The sequence below is a fragment of the Chiloscyllium punctatum genome, chromosome 4 (assembly GCF_047496795.1).
Source record: "Chiloscyllium punctatum isolate Juve2018m chromosome 4, sChiPun1.3, whole genome shotgun sequence".
In the NCBI taxonomy this organism is placed as follows: domain Eukaryota; kingdom Metazoa; phylum Chordata; class Chondrichthyes; order Orectolobiformes; family Hemiscylliidae; genus Chiloscyllium; species Chiloscyllium punctatum.
This window is the reverse complement of record NC_092742.1, coordinates 22,407,538-22,425,023: the sequence shown is the minus strand read 5'-3', so window position 1 is coordinate 22,425,023 and position 17,486 is coordinate 22,407,538.

The window sequence follows — 17,486 nt, the reverse complement described above, 5'->3', positions numbered from 1 at the left end:
AGACAGGATTCTTGGCAGTGTGGAGGAACAGAGGGATCTTGGTGTTCAAGTACATAGATCCCTCAAAGTTGCCACCCAAGTGGATAGAGTTGTTAAGAAAGCATATGGTGCTTTGGCTTTCATTAACAGGGGGGTTGAGTTTAAGAGCTGCGAGGTTTTGGTACAGGTCTATAAGTCTCTGGTGAGACCACACTTGGAATCTTGTCCAGTTCTGGTCGCTCTACTATAGGAAAGATACAGAGGCTTTGGAGAAGGAGCAAAGAAGGTTTACCAGGACGCTGCCTGGACTGGAAGGCTTGCCTTATGAATAGAGGTTGACTAAGCTCAGACTTTTCTCTCTGGAGAGAAGGAGGAAGAGGGGTATACAAGGTAATGATAGGCATGGATAGAGTCAATAGCCAGAGACTTTTCCCCAGAGCAGGACCTACTGACACGAGGGGTCATAGTTTTAAAATATTAGGAGAAAGGTATAGAGGGGACGTCAGAGGAAGGTTCTTTACGCAGAGAGTTGTGAATGCATGGAATGCGTTGCCGGCGGTGATGGTGGAAGCAGAGTCATTAGGGACATTTAAGCGACTGCTGGACATGCACATGGATAGCAGTGAGTTGAGGGGTGCGTAGGTTAAGTTACTATATTTTACATTAGGATTAATCCTCGGCACAACATCATGGGCCAAAGGGCCTGTTCTGTGCTGTACTTTTCTATGTTCCATGTTCTATGTTCTAAATGGCCAACTTATGAAAGGTTCAGGATTTGTTCAGGGACTAGATCACGACTTTAAGAAGGAAGCTTCTTACCCTCAAAGAACTGTCAGTTGAGACAGTGTCTCCAGCTATCCTGCCAACTATGCCAAGTTTTGGAATTGTGTTCAAACAACGACCGAAATTGGTGAGTGGTGAAAATAGCCTCTTTATTCAGTAATAGCAGTAGTACAAGTTTGAGGCAGCAATAGAATCCTGAAATCCTGTTTTTACAATAGCCTCTTTATATACAATGTAATTCATTCATGCAATTTTACATAAGTGCTGTTTTGACAGTTAGTTTCTTAAAGGGATAGCAACCCAGTTAAAAGGTAGTTAACAATAACAAGTATTTAATAATGGCCCATGGTGTTAGAGGCCAGTGTGATGCTTCTTTAACAAAGTTAGGTTGTCCTTGAGTTTTTTCAGAGAGGTTGTAAATGCATTCTGAAATGTCTAGGCTTGTCTACTTGAAAAAGCTTTTACGTTTTTAAATACACATCTGTACAGTGAAAAGGGAGTGGTCAGTTCTCCCAGCTCAGTTTTTCTCTAGTTTGGTTTGGTTTTAGCAAGCAGTCCGTTGTTAGGTGAGAATCCAAAAGAAACAGCTACATGGAAGAAGGTGTTCCATGGTGAATCTCTCTGACAGCTCTCTCTCCTGTAAGACCCTGTGTTTGATTTTACCTTATTTGTCAAGGGGTGTTTATGAGGATTGTTGCAGGAATTTGGAACAGCATCATTAAGTTGGGATAGTATGTTGGGCTTTTGGATAGGTTAAGTTGTTCTGTTCTCTTTTGTTTGTGTTTCATTCGTACTCTGTAAATAAATTCTGTTTTATTTAAAACTGAAGGTTTTTGACCAGCTATATCACTCCTGGAATACCCATTTTACATCTGCTTAAAACAACTCGAAAGGATAGTGTCCAGGATACTTTCTTGAAATGTTTTGAGGGGGTCTGACCTGGTCCATAACAGACTGGGGGCTCTTTGCAGGATTTGTTCTATAATTCCGATTTGGAATTAGGGTTGTTGGATTTGAAGGCAGCGAGTGGTAGGTGTCAGTGTTTTTTATTCTGGATGTTGATTAAGGTTGTTTTAAACAGTGCTTGGTGTAGTAATTGCTCTTTCAGTCACTAAGAGTTTTCTGGGGATGGAAGAAGTGACTTTGGAGGTTTTACAAAAGGTGATAAAGGCTAAACTGCTGGAATTAACTGACAAGCTGGGGTTGGAGCTGCCTCCTTCCATGAAGAAAGGAGAGATAATTACAGCAATAGCTCTACATTTAAATTTGCTGGAAATGTCATCAGAATCTTTAGAGATGGCTAAAATTCAATTGAAATGAAGCAGCTTGAGTTAGATGCAAAAGACAAGGAAAAGGCAAAGGAAATGAAACTGAATTACAATTAAAAACAGAGGAAAGAAAAAAGTACAGATCACTTTAGCAAAGGGAAAGAGAGAGAGGAAAGGAAGAAAGAGAGGGAGTTTGAACTTCAGATATTGGCACTTAGATAGGAAATTCAGCTTAAAAAGATGGAGATGAAGGCTGAAGGTAAGTTTAGTGATGAAGAGAGTGAGGATAAGCAAACTCATGGTAACCAAAGGCCTCGTGAGAAGCTGTTTAAGTATATTCATGCATTGCTTAAATCTGATGAGAAGGATGTAGAAGCCTTTTTCATCTCATTGAAGAAGGTGGCTAAACAAATGTGGAGGCCAGTGACCATGTGGGTTTTGTTGATCCAAACAAAGCTTGCAAGTAGAGATAGTGAGGTATTTGCATCACTACCAGAGGAGATATCTGGGGTGTATGAGGTGGTGAAGAAAGTCATCTTAAGTGCATATCATCTTGTGCCAGAAGCCTACAGACAGCGTTTCAGGAATCTAAGGAGGGACCTTGGTCAAACCTACACTGAGTTTGAAAGGATCAAACAATGTAATTTTGATAGGTGGATACGGGCATGAAAAATAGGACAAACCTATGACGCTCTTAGAGAGACGATTATTGGGAGGAGTTCAAAAATTCATTTCTTGAAGTAATGAGAACTCACGTGGAAAAACAGAGAGGTAAAACCACAAGATTAGCAGCTGAAATGGCTGATGACTATGAGTTAGTCCATAAATCAAAGGTTGACTTCCAAAATCAATTTCAATCCATGAGGAATAGAAATTGGGAAAAAGACAAATCATCACATGGTAAGGGAAAGGTAGATCTTGGTGAAGATCATAAGATAACTTACCACTTACCTTTGAAGGGGAAAGAGAAGTTAAAAAGCTCTGGTGTTTTCACTGCAATAAAGTAGACCATGTGAAATCATGGTTTTGGTGCATTACAGAAGACACTGGGAAGCCAGATGTAGGAAAATAGGATGTCTGCGAATTTTCTTGGAGTGGTAATGGAAAGCACAGTGGAGGCTAAAATGCTGCACCAGAATGCACAACCTGGTCAGAGGTTGGTTAAGGAGGAAGTCCCAGATCTTCTTAAACCATATACTTGCGAAAGTATAGTTTATTCGCATAGGCCAGGAGCAGCACGTAAAGAGGTACAATATTAAGAGATACAGGATCCTCTCAATCTTTGATGTTAATAGACGAGGACATATGTATATCAGAAGGACTATTGCCAGAAATAGTGCTAGTAATTGGAATTCACAGTGAGACAAGAAGTGCCCAATTATGTACAGTGAGGTCAGAATCTCCAGTGAAGAGTGGAGAAGTTGTGATAGGAGTACTGGAGAAACTCTCTGCTCCAAGAATACAATTTATAGATAGATCGATAGCTGGTTAGATAGAAGAATACAGTGCAGTACAGGCCCTTCGGCCCTCGATGTTGCACCGATCAAAGCCCACCTAAGCTACAATAACCCACTATCCTCCATATACCTATCCAATGCCCGCTTAAATACCCATAAAGAGGGAGAGTCCACGACTGCTACTGGCAGGGCATTCCATGAACTTACGACTCGCTGAGTGAAGAACCTACCCCTAACATCAGACCGATATCTACCCCCCCTTAATTTAAAGCTATGCCCCCTTGTAATAGCTGACTCCATACGTGGAAAAAGGTTCTCACTGTCAACCCTATCTAACCCCCTAATCATCTTGTACACCTCTATCAAGTCACCCCTAAACCTTCTTTTCTCCAATGAAAACAACCCCAAGTGCCTCAGCCTTTCCTCATAGGATCTTCCTACCATACCAGGCAACATCCTGGTAAACTTCCTCTGCACCCGTTCCAGTGCCTCCACATCCTTCCTATAGTATGGCGACCAAAACTGCACACAATATTCCAGATGCGGCCGCACCAGAGTCTTATACAACTGCAGCATGACCTCAGGACTCCGGAACTCAATTCCTCTACCAATAAAAGCCAGTACGCCATATGCCTTCTTCACTGCACTATTTACCTGGGTGGCAACTTTCAGAGATCTGTGTACATGGACACCAAGATCCCTCTGCTCTTCCACACTACCAAGTATCCGACCATTAGCCCAGTACCCCATCTTTTTGTTACTCTTACCAAAGTGAATCACCTCACACTTAGCTACATTGAACTCCATTTGCCACCTTTCTGCCCAGCTCTGCAGCTTCTCTATATCTCGCTGTAACCTGCCACATCCTTCCTCACTGTCTACAACTCCTCCGACTTTCGTATCATCCGCAAACTTGCTCACCCAACCTTCTAACCCTTTCTCCAGGTCATTTATAAAAATGACAAACAGCAATGGTCCCAAAACAGATCCTTGCGGAACACCGCTAGTAACTGCACTCCAAGATGAACCTTTGCCATCAACTACTACCCTCTGTCTTCTTCCAGCCAGCCAATTCCTAATCCAAACCTCCACCTCACCCTCAATGCCATATCTCTGTATTTTCTGCAGTAGCCTACCATGGGGGACCTTATCAAACGCCTTACTAAAATCCATATATACCACATCTACCGCTTTCCCCTCATCTACCTCCTTAGTCACCTTCTCAAAGAATTCAATAAGGTTTGTGAGGCACGACCTGCCCTTCACAAAACCATGCTGACTATCCTTGATCACATCATTCTTATCCAGATGTGCATAAATCCTATCCCTTACAATTCTCTCTAAGACTTTGCCCACAACAGAAGTGAGACTCACTGGCCTATAGTTACTAGGATTATCCCTACTCCCCTTCTTGAACAAGGGAACCACGTTTGCTAGCCTCCAGTCCTCTGGCACTACTCCTGTAGACAAAGAGGACACAAAAATCAAGGCCAATGGCTCTGCAATCTCCTCCCTTGCTTCCCAGAGAATCCTAGGATAAATGCCATTAGGCCCAGGGGACTTTTCTATTTTCACCCTTGCCAGAATTTCCAACACCTCTTCTCTACATATCTCAAAGCCATCCATTCTACTTATTCGTGCCTCAGTATTCATATCGACAACAATGTCCTGTTCCTGAGTGAATACTGACGAAAAGTATTCATTCAGTGCCTCCCCAATCTCTTCAGCCTCCACACGCAACTTGCCATTACTATCCTTGATTGGACCTATTCCTACCCTAGTCATTCTTTTATTCCTAACATACCTATAGAAAGCCTTAGGGTTTTCCCTAATCCTACCAACGAAGGACCTTTCATGTCCCCTCCTTGCTGCTCTTAGCTCTCTCTTCAGGTCCTTCCGGGCTACCTTATAACTCTCAATCGCCCCTATTGAACCTTCACACCTCATCTTTACAAAGGCCGCCCTCTTCCATTTAACAAGGGATTCCAATTCCTTATTAAACTACGGCTCCCTCACACGACCCTTTCCTCCCTGCCTGATAGGTACGTACTTATCAAGGACACTCAATAGTTGCTCCTTGAACAAGTTCCACATATCAATTACGCTCTTGCCTTGGAATCTACTTTTCCAATCCACACATCCTAAGTCATGCCTCACCGCATCATAATTTCCCTGCCCCCAGCTATAACTCTTGCCCTGTAGTACACACTTATCCCTCTCCATCACTAGAGTAAAAATCACCGAATTGTGGTCACTGTCCCCAAAGTGCTCACCTAGAATTTGTCCTTGCTAACGAAATAGCTGGTTCATAAATAGGAGTGCTGCCAAATGTGGTTGAAAAACCAATGGAAACTCAGGCAACTGAACAATTAAAGGGCGCACATGCTGGGATTTTTCCTGACTTTCCCTAACGAGGTCACAAAGTCATCAGTTGAAACAGGAGAGATCAAAGAGTACAGATAAGAAGGTTGACGTGGAATTCGCAAAGACCCTGTTTGATCAAATGGTCAACACAAAACAGGAGCAAACAGATGACAGATCAGTCATCTTTAGTTCAGAAAAGTTCCCGGAGTTACAGCAGAAAGATGAGAAACTGAACTAATTGTATCAAAAAGCAGACACGGAAGAAAAATCTAGATGTATCCTGGTGTGCTACTATCCAAAAAATGATGTCATAGAGTCATAGGGATGAACAGCATGGGAACAGACCCTTTGGTCCAACCCATCCATGCCAACCAGATATCCCAACCCAATCTAGTCCCACCTGCCAGCAGCCGGCTCATATCCCGCCAAACCCTTCCTATTCATATACCCATCCAAAGGATTTAGGACCTTTAAACGCAGCAATTTTGGCGCAAGTGATTTGGCATGGTCTGTTTGGCGCAGCCCATTTTGCCGCAAACCCATTTAGGCGCAGAACTATTTCAGCACAGCTCATATTTATTCTTTTCAGGCTTAGTTAAAAGCATTAATGAAAGCAAGATGGGAATTGATAATACACTGTTAGGGACAATTTAGAGACTTTCAAAGTTGAAAATATTATAAATTTAAATTCAAATATCCAGCAAAATAAGTAAATAAAAGAACTGATATTATGACAGAGAGTATATATAAAGAAAAAATGCAAATCACTAATAATGCCCAAATGGTTAATAAAAATGTTCATTTAAGAAAAACTTTATTATGTTTACATAGAATTAAAAATAATGTTTATTCTCTTTAGTAAAAATGTTAAAAAGGAAAAAAAAGAAATTAGTTAATTATGAAAAATCTAAAATATGACATTTATTCAAAATTATGGGCAATCCCTCATAAATACTCAATATAATTTCTCTCACTAAATCTTCTTACGAGTGTTTGTATTCTAGCGGCTGCTTCCCTGAATTTCTTTAATTTCAGCGGAATATCGTGCCTTGCTACGAGATACTCATATAAATGTCCCTTCCTCTCTGAACTTTTCGTAAATTGTCAATAAATTTCCAAATAACTGGATGTTCCACTCCAAGTTTGCATTGTAATCTCCTGTGGGCAGCTTCTATATGATTGTTTGTTCTGTCCTCATTGTTTAAAGTTCTTTCATATAAATTCCACATTCCAACTGGAAAAAGCAGTGGATGTCTACCATTTCCTCTGCGTAATCTTCTACCTACATAGTTATCCTCGAACTAGTCCAGCAGTGGTTGCAGTTTATCTGGAAGCACATCAGCCAAATGTTCAATAGCTTCATCAGTGTTTTCAATCGGAATAAATGAAAGTCCAATTATCATTTTAGCTCCCAAGGAAAACTTCGAGTCAATGTTATACTTACTCAAGTGTCCCAAACTGGCAAGATGTTTTCTCATCTTTTGAGCCAGGTGAAAAAACATCCCCGGATGTCTGCAGAAGGAAAATGCTGCTGTAAATTTTTGAAATTTGCAAGTTCAAAGTCACAGTTGATAATGTCAGGGTGGCATTTAGGCTGTATTTCCAGAACCTTTTCAAATAATTTATCATATGTTGTTCATAACCTATTTGGGAGTAAAGCATACAACAGTGGGAACACGCCTTTATGTATTTCCCCTAAAATAACATAAACTTGTGAAAATACAGGTGGGGAAATTTTGAATATTCTATCAACATATAACTTTTTTGACTGTTTCAGAAACTCGGCATTCCTTTTTCTTCCGAATATAAGAATTCTGCAGGTGGTGCTACCACTATGGGCGAGTAAAAATTGTTCTTCATTATATTCATTAACAGAATATGTTTTAAAGTGATCTGGAATTACAAGTTCTTCTAAATTTCTTGGATTTACTGGGTAAGCAGCAAATTCTTTCCTTGTCCTATGAACCATTTTCTTCAGCGCTCTGTTGTTAGGCATCGTTCCTTGGCAAGCTTCCGACAAATGTTCTAGGCACTCATTATTCACTTGGAAAGTTCCCTCTACGGTTTCAGCAGCTCGTACTTTTATCTTTGAAATGACGGTATCCCTTTCCACCTTAGATGTCGAAGCTGCATGCGAATGTTCATTAATTTGTTTCACCAGGTCACCATTCAAGCTTTACAAATGTCCTTCCATTAAGTGGGTAAGTCCTGCTAAGATTTGCTTTCCCAAAATGCAGCACCTCGCATTTATCTGAATTAAACTCCATCTGCCACTTCTCAGCCGATTGGTCCATCTGATGAAGATCCTGTTGTAATCTGAGTTAACCTTCTTCATTGTCCACTACACCTCCAATTTTGGTGTCATCTGCAAACTTACTAACTGTACCTCTTATGCTCGCATCCAAATCATTTATGTAAATGACAATGTATTTGTAAAAACCCTTTGGATTCTCTTTAACTCTATTTGCCAAAGCTATTTCATGTTCCTTTTTGCCCTCCTGATTTCCCTCTTAAGTATACTCCTACTGCCTTTATACTCTTAGAGTCATAGAGATGTACAGCATGGAAACAGACCCTTCGGTCCAACCTGTCCATGCTGACCAGATATCCCAACCCAATCTAGTCCCACCTGCTAGCACCCGGCCCATATCCCTCCAAACACTTCCTACTCATATACCCATCCAAATGCCTCTTAAATGTTGCAATTGTACCAGCCTCCACCACGTCCTCGGGCAGCTCATTCCATACACGTACCACCCTCTGCGTGAAAATGTTGCCCCTTAGGTCTCTTTTATATCTTTCCCCTCTCACCTTAAACCTATGCCCTCTAGTTCTGGACTCCCCGACCCCAGAGAAAAGACTTTGTCTATTTATCCTATCCATGCCCCTCATAATTTTGTAAACTTCTATAAGGTCACCCCTCAGCCTCCGACGCTGCAGGGAAAACAGCCCCAGCCTGTTCAGCCTCTCCCTGTAGCTCAGATCCTCCAACCCTGGCAACATTCTTGAAAATCTTTTCTGAACCCTTTCAAGTTTCACAACATCTTTCCGATAGGAAGGAGACCAGAATTGCATGCAATATTCCAACAGTGGCCTAACCAATGTCCTGTACAGCCGCAACATGACCTCCCAAATCCTGTTCTCAATACTCTGACCAATAAAGGAAAGCATACCAAATGCCTTCTTCACTATCCTGTCTACCTGTGACTCCACTTTCAAGGAGCAATGAACCTGCACTCCAAGGTCTCTTTGTTCAGCAACACACTTTAGGACCTTACCATTAAGTGTATAAGTCCTGCTAAGATTTGCTTTCCCAAAATGTAGCTTCTCATATTTATCTGAATTAAACTCTATCTGCCACTTCTCAGCTCATTGGCCCATCTGGTCCAGATCCTGTTGTAATCTGAGGTAACCCTCTTCACTGTCCACTACACCTCCAATTTTGGTGTCATCTGCAAACTTACTAACTGTACCTCTTATGCTCACATCCAAATCATTTACGTAAATGACAGAAAGTAGAGGGCCCAGCACCGATCCTTGTGGCACTCCATTGGTCACAGACCTCCAGGCTGAAAAACAACCCTCCACCACCACCCTCTGTCTTCTACCTTTGAGCCAGTTCTGTATCCAAATGGCTAGTTCTCCCTGTATTCCGTGGGGTCTAACCTTGCTTATCAGTCTCCCATGGGGAACCTTGTCGAACGCCTTATTGAAGTCCATATAGATCACATCTACTGCTCTGCCCTCATCAATCTTCTTCGTTACTTCTTCAAAAAACTCTATCAAGTTTGTGAGACATGATTTCCCACGCACAAAGCCATGTTGACTATCCCGAATCAGTCCTTGCCTTTCCAAATACATGTACGTCCTGTCCCTCAGTATTCCCTCCAACAACTTGCTCACCACCGAGGAGAAGCTCACTGGTCTATTGTTCCTGAAGAAGGGCTTATGCCCGAAACGTCGATTTTCCTGCTCCTTGGATGCTGCCTGACCTGCTGTGCTTTTCCAGCAACACATCTTTCAGCTCTGATCTCCAGCATCTGCAGTCCTCACTTTCTCCTAGTTGATTTTAACCTACTGCGAATCCTCTTGCAAGGATGCTCTCCTTGAAAAAGCTCTCTTAATCTCTCGATTCCTGAAGAAGAGCTTATGCCCGAAACGTTGATTCTCCTGCTCCTTGGATGCAGCCTGACCTGCTGTGCTTTTCCAGCAACACATTTTTCAGCTATAATTCCCTGGCTTGTCTTTACCACCCTTCTTAAACAGTGGCACCACGTTAGCCAACCTCCAGTCTTCCAGGACCTCACCTGTGACTATCGATGATACAAATATCTCAGCAAGAGGCCCAGCAATCACTTCTCTAGCTTCCCACAGATTTCCCGGGTACACCTGATCAGGTCCTGGGGACTTATCCACTTTTAACCATTTCAAGACATCCAGTACTTCCTCCTCTGTAATCTGGACATTTTGCAAGATGTCACCATCAATTTCCCTACAGTCTATATCTTCTATATCCTTCTGTACCCACAGTAAATACTGATGGAAAATATTCATTTAGTATCTCCCCCATTTTCTGTGGCTCCACACAAAGGCTGCCTTGCTGATCTTTGAGGGGCCCTATTCTCTCCCTAGTTACCCTTTTGTCCTTAATATATTTGTAAAAACCTTTTGGATTCTCCTTAATTCTATTTGCCAAAGCTATCTCATGTCCCTGTTTTGCCCTCCTGATTTCCCTCTTAAGTATACTCCTACTTTCTTTATACTCTTCTAAGGACTCACTCAATCTATCCTGTCTATATCTTACATATGCTTTCTTTTTCTTAACCAAACCGTCAATTTCTTTCATCATCCAGCATTCCCTATACCTACCAGCCTTTCCTATCACCCTAATGTCTCAATGAAGAAATGGACACCATCACATATTCAGGCAGTTGAGAAACGGGCAGACGTTCATCAAGTCACATTGCCAGTGGGTTAAGAAAGAAGGTGTTGGGGGTGGCACATGAACTACTAGTAGGGGGTATTTAGAGGTGAGAAAGACTAAAGTTAAAATACAAAACAAGTTTTACTGGCCTGGACTGCACAAAGATGTAATTGATTTTTGCCAGGCATGTCATATCTGTCAGGTAAATGGAAAACAACAGGCATTCGTAAAACCTGTACCTTTCATATCTATTCCTGCATTTGAGGAACCTTTTATAGGAGTCTAATTGATAGCAGAGGATCTCTAAAACAAAATGTGGGAATCAGTATTTGTTCACAATAATAGATGTGTCCACTAGATTTCCAGAGGCCAAGAATTGTAGAGGAGTTACTCAAATTTTTCACGAAATATGGACTGCCCACAGAGATACAATCAGATCAAGGGTCAAACTTTACATCAAATTATTCAAGGAAATTATGGACAGCTTAGGGATAAAACAATTCAAATCAACTGCACACCATCCAGAATTGCAGGGAGTGTTAGAAAGGTGGCATCAGACATTAAAGACCACGTTGAGGGCTTATAATCAAGGCTATCCAGATGATTGGGATAAAGGAATTCCATTTGTACTTTTTGTGATCTAAATGTAGATGCACTAAATGAATTGACCAAATTCAGTCTGTTTGAATGAGTTTTGGGGTATGAAGTGACAGGACTGCTAAAATTGATTAAGGTGCAATTGTTAAGTCAGAATTTAGAGACCACATATTTAGACTAAGTGTCAGATTTTAGGGAATGAATAAATCGAGCGAGGAGGTTGGCTAGACAGCATTTAAAAGTATCACAGCATATAATGAAACGGGAAGCAGACAAGAAATCAAAAACTTACAATTTTGCTACTGGAGATAAGGGGTTAGTGTTGATTCCAGTCAGAGGTAAACCTTTAAAAGTAAGGTTTAATGGACCCTATCAAGTTGAAAGGAGATTGAGTGAGGTGAACTATTTGATAAGGAATCCAGACAGAAAGAAATCTCACAGAGTGTGTCATGTGAATATGCTCTAAAGGTATTTTGAAAGGGAAGGAAATCAAAAGGAGACTATGTTATTGATTACAACACAAAGTGAAGAACCAAGTTCAGAGGATTCTGATTTGGACATTCCTCAAATTAAATTGGACAATGAGGAAGTTGTCAAAAATTGGGATAAATTATTAAGTAACCTTCCAGAGGCAAATCAAAATGACCTGAAAGTGTTATTACAATCGAATGGGAGATATGTGGAAATAAGATGGGAAGTACTACCTTAATTATCCATGATGGAAAAATAGGAGTTGTTGTTCCAATTAAGCAATATCCATATAGGCATAATCCTCTAAAGTTGGTACAAGTTCAAAAGAAGATTGAACGCATGCTTCAAGATACATAATCAAAGTGATTTACAGTGACTGTAGCTCACCCATAGTAATGGTGCCAAAACCAGATGGTACTCAACGGTTATGTGTGGACTATCACAAAGTCAATGAAGTGACTGATGCATATCTGATTCCACATTTAGAAAACTGTGTTAAAAAGGTGGAACAAAGCAACTAATATGTCTAAGTTGGACTTTCTCAGAAGATACTGGAAGGTACCTTTGTTCAAAACAACGACGACTGTATCAGCTTTCGCAACACCAAATGGACTGCATCAATTTAAACTTATGCTATTTGCTATGAGAAACGTGCCAGCCACATTTTAGAGACTAACCAATGAGGTCACTGCCAGATTACCATTGTGTTGTATATATAGATGACCTGGTGATTTTTAGTCACACACGGAAGGAACATTTGCAATATTTATCAGAATTGTTCAACCAACTTCGGGAGGCAGGCTTGGTGATAAACCTGTGTAAAAGTAAATTTGCCAAAGTCCAAGTCACCTTCCTGGACCATGTTATTGGACATGGAATGGCCCCATAGAATGCAAATACAAGGATAGTTGAGGAGTTTCCCATACCATTGACAAAAAGAGTAGTACTACGATTCCTGAAATTGAGTGAATTTTATCAAACATTTGTGCCAAATTTTAACAGTGTGGCTGCTCCAGTCACTGAATTGCTAAAGAAACGCAAGACGTTTCAGTGGATAGCAAACTGTCACAAGGCATTTGACAGTGTGAAAGCTATGTTAATCACTACCCCAGTGTTAGCCACACCTAACTATGCAAAGCCATTCAATGTGGCTGTCGATATGAGTGATGTGGGTGTCATTGCTGTGCTTTTACAGGAAGATGATGAGAAGACAGAAAGACCTATCAGATATTTCTCCAGAAAGTTAAATATTCATCAGCAGAAATATTCGATGGTTGAGAAGAAGACTTTAAGCTTGGGAAGATGTTTCCATTGGCAGGAGAGATGAGGACCCGAGGACACAGCCTTAAAATAAAGGGAAGACTAGATTAGATTAGATTCCCCACAGTCTGGAAACAGGCCCTTAAGCCCAACAAGTCCATACCAACCTTCCGAAGAGTAACCCATCCAGACCCATTCCCCTACCCTATATTTACCCCTGACTAATGCACCTAACAATTGAGCATGGCCAATTCACCTGACCTGCACACCTTTGAGTTGTGGGAGAAAACCAGAGCACCTGGAGGAAACCCACACAGATGGGGAAGAATGTGCAAACCCCATATAGACAGTCGCCCAAGACTGGAATTGAATGCGGGTACCTGGTGCGGTGAGGCTAACAGTGCTAACCACCGAGCCACCGTGCTGCCTGAAGACCTTTCAGGACGGAGATAAGGAGAAACTTCTTTAGCCAGAGAGTGATGAATCTGTGGAATTCATTGCCACAGAAGGCTATGGTGGCCAGGTCATTGAGTATATTTAAAACAGAGATAGTTAAGTTCTTGATTTCCAAAGGGGTTTGAGGTTATGGGGAGAATGTAGAAAAATAGGGTTGAAAAATCTATCAGCTAAAATTGAATGGCAGAGCAGACTTGATGGGTTGAATGGCCTAATTTCTGCTCTGATGTCTTCTGGGCTTGTAGTCTTGCATACTATTCAGGAAAGCTGGCATTTGTAACCTATTCACGTCCGAGAGAAGGTTGGTAAATGCTGATTAATATTATAATCTCGTGTGCAGCAAGGGCTGATAAGGATTGAAGGTGTGAAAAAAGCATTAATGGATTGAAAGGGTTGTTTTGATTAGTAATTGGTTGAAAGCGTTGTCTTAATTTGGTCTATTTTGTAATAGTAAAAATACTACAGGACCATTGTTTTATGAATGAATGAATGCAACTACGTTATAGTAGGGAATTATGCATGAATGAATGAAACTCGAATGCGGTGTTCGCTTGTGAGTGGGTTAGTGAAGGAGTTATGAATGAGTAAATATAAAACACTTGTGAGTGGGTTAGTGAAGGAGTTATGAATGAGTAAATATAAAACACTTGTGAATGGGTTAGTAAAGGGAACTACAAAATAATATCTCACAGTACTATAAATGTTTTCCTCGAAAAAATTATCACATGATAGTATGTATTCATGAGTACAGCATGAAAAAGATGGTTAGATCCCTGTTAACGGTGAGGTACAGAGGATTTTCTTCCAAAGCTAGAAATGATTAGATTAGAAGTTTCCATTTCACTGTATGAACTAATTTTTATGCTTCATAAATGCATAACCATTATTTCCATTCTGTGGTTTTCCTTTTCAATCATTTACTCCTTTTTCTCCACCCTTGCATTGCTCCTAGTACATTATGCATTTATTGGTAGCTATCTTACTCAGCAGCATATGCCTATCCTTGGAACTCATCGATGGTCCGCAGCTACATGCTCCTTTTTTTTCATCCTTGCAATACCTGTTATGCAATTTTATAAATAGGAACAGGAAGAGTCAATTCCACCAATGCCATTTTGTAAACTGTTTAATTCTATAGGTGAAAGCTACATAGCTGGCAAATTAGAGGATTTGTGTTTTTTGAATAGTAAATCCTGTAAATTTAGACAGAGACCAGGAGCAAATGATAACAGATAGGTACAGGAAAGTAAAAACAGGAGAAGATCATGGTGCCCCTTGAGCCTACTTAGTTATTCAGTGAATTTGTTTTGTCACCCACCTCCTGCTCCTTAATCCTTTTCTTATTAAACAGCTGATGACCCAATTCTTTTTCTTGCTTCCATGTTAACTGAGGCCAATAATAGTTCTCTCCCTTAGGTACTACCCTTCTTCAACAAATCTGCTTTGACCAGGGGCGGCATGGTAGCTCAGTGGTTAGCACTGCTGCCTCAACAGTGCTAGTGACCTGGGTTTCATGCCATCCTTGGGTGAACACCACCCTGTCTGCGTGGAGTCATAGTCATAGACCTGGGTTTCATGCCATCCTTGGGTGAACACCACCCTGTCTGCGTGGAGTCATACATCATCGAAATAGACACCATGGTCCAACCAGTCCATGCCGTGCATAATCCAAAATTAAACTACTCCCATCTGATAGAGCTATAGAAGTTTTCACATTCTCTCCACACATGCGTGGGTTTCCTCTGGGTGCTCTAGCGTCCTCTCACAGATCAAAGATATGCAGATTAGGGGGATTGGCCATCATAAATTGCCCATAGTGCCCAGGGATTTGCAGGCAAAGTGGATTATCTATGGGAAATACAAGCTTATAAGTATAGGCTTCCACATTGTAGCAATTCTATCACAGCCTGCCCATTTTAAAAAAACTGCACCATTTTGACAATGCAAACAACAGCCTCGTTTCTATACCCTTTTCCTGCCAAAGTCTTTGATCGCATTGTCACCTAGTGAATTCTTTCCCTGAACCTAAAACCCTCTAATCAGATTTCAGGCCAGCCACAATATCAGAACATTTCTTATCAAAGTTGCACCCCATGTAAATAAACACTGATGACACCAGTTCTATCTTATTCTCACTTGTCATGAATCCTCTGTTACTGCTAAGTTGTTAAAACGCATGTTCACCATCCATTGCTGAACTTGTAAAGGCCTGCTCAAATTCTTTGATCCCCATTAGAAATTTTGATCCCAGGAAAACTTTCCCTAGCAAATGGTGAAGGTTAAACTAAACCATTTGGAAACTTTGTGCCTAATGGGTTTCCAGTCACATAGCTTACATGATCCTAAGCATCGCAAGAAAAATTGGTTTGGATATCTCCTAGTTTTATCCAACATCCCAACTGTATCCAGTCTCCCACAGTTCAGTATCTAGATCAAGTATTCATGATTTGGAGATGCCGGTGTTGGACTGGGGTGTACAAAGTTAAAAATCATGCAACACCAGGTTATAGTCCAACAGGTTTAATTGGAAGCACACTAGCTTTCGGAGCGCTGCTCCTTCATCAGGTGATTGTCACCTGATGAAGGAGCAGTGCTCTGAAAGCTAATGTGCTTCCAATTAAACCTGTTGGACTAAACCTGGTGTTGCGTGACTTTTAACTTAGATCAAGTATGTGGACTTAACGTTCCAAAGAACTGTTCACAAAATTAAAGCCCATGTGTTTAAACAGCAAAGACTGCATGGATACAGAATTGACCAAGAGACAGAAAACAGGGTTGTAGCAATTGGTTGCTTTTGATAATAGAGGAAGTATACCATTGAGATGTTTAGGGAGTTCTATATTATTTTGACTTAGGCAAAGGAGACAAAAACCTTGAAATGTATAAGCAGTGATATTGACAGATTGTGAAATGGGACTGTAGAATTCTTGGTTACATCCAGTAACAAAATGGAAATTTACAAAGAAAAGTAAACAATTATTCTGAAAAAAAAACAGAAATTTCTAGGAAACTAAGCAGGTCTAGCAACACCTGATAAAGAGTCATCAGACTCAAAACAAAAACTCTGCTATTCACCAGCAATTTCTGTTTTTGTTTCAGATCTTCAACATCTGCAGTTCTTTGTTTAATATTAAATAATTATTCTGGATTGGAAATGAAACAAATTGGGACCTTCATACTATCTATATTAGACAAAAATCTAATAATGGCTTAAAAGAAAAATGATCCTTTTTGTGGTTTCTATGGAAAGTGAAGTCAATTAACCATGAAAATCCATAGATGCCAAACGTCAAATTACTAATATGTTAACAACTGGAACTGCTAGTAAGATGTCCAGTTGAAGGGTAATTTAAACTTCCAGCATTGTTATAAATCAGGCCTCTCCAAATTGATAATTGAAGACCCTGATTATACTCTCACCCTGATTATACTCTCTTCCACCCTCTTGAATCAGGCAGAATATATAAAAGTTTGAAACCATGTACTAACAGATTTGAGAACAGCTTCTTTCCCACTGTTATCACACTTATGAATGGACCCCTTATATATTAGAGTTGACCCTTTTCTATACCTTCTCTATTGTTGTAACACTATATTCTGCAATCTGTTCTATTATTCTGATGTATTTATGTAAGGTTTATCTGGTTAGCACGCAAAACAATACTTTGACAGGTACACGTAACAGTAATAAATCAAATCAAATGTAAATCAAAATTTTCTTTTCCAGTTCCTTCTGTGCTCTAGCCATTCTGAAAATCTTGAAGAGTGCCAAAAAAAATCAGGTTTGTCATATAACTTGCCTTAATGCACAAATAAGAGGTGCTGGACTGCTGCTTCTGGCTCCACAGAAAGACCACACTTGATCCACTCACATTCACCATTCTTGATCCTAGGATCTACCTGAAGTCAACTTCTTATTTTATCTTT